This window comes from Corylus avellana, chromosome ca3, assembly GCF_901000735.1.
Source record: "Corylus avellana chromosome ca3, CavTom2PMs-1.0".
Lineage (NCBI taxonomy): Eukaryota > Viridiplantae > Streptophyta > Magnoliopsida > Fagales > Betulaceae > Corylus > Corylus avellana.
The window spans coordinates 1055426-1055853 of record NC_081543.1 but is presented as its reverse complement, the minus strand read 5'-3'; positions in this window follow the sequence as shown (position 1 = coordinate 1055853).

Sequence of the window (428 nt, the reverse complement as noted above, 5' to 3'; positions counted from 1 at the left end):
TGGGTTAAAAGAAAAAGAGAGAAAATGTTATAGTGATCTTTGTTGTTTTGGGCTGTTTTGGCTGTTGATTCTTGGAAGTTTTGGCTTTGAATATCTGTTTGAGATGAATCTCAACCGAATGGGTTTTTGTTTCCTTTTGATTTTTTGGTTGTGTGATGGCAAATTGGGGTGGATTTTCGGTGGATGATGTCTTGGAGTGTTATATTGTGGCGTTTAAATATTTGGATTTTAGTTGAAATTCTAAGGGGTTTTGAGGTTTTTGATTTGGCTATATCAGTTTAGGTTTGGTCCTTTTAATGGTGTGTGTGATTTAGAAAGTACCTTGGGTTGTTTTGCCTACCAAAGGGATTGGCCCTATTGGTTGGGAATATTGTTGATTTGGGAGTTAAGTGTGATAATGAAATATAGGTTACTATTATGTGGTTGAT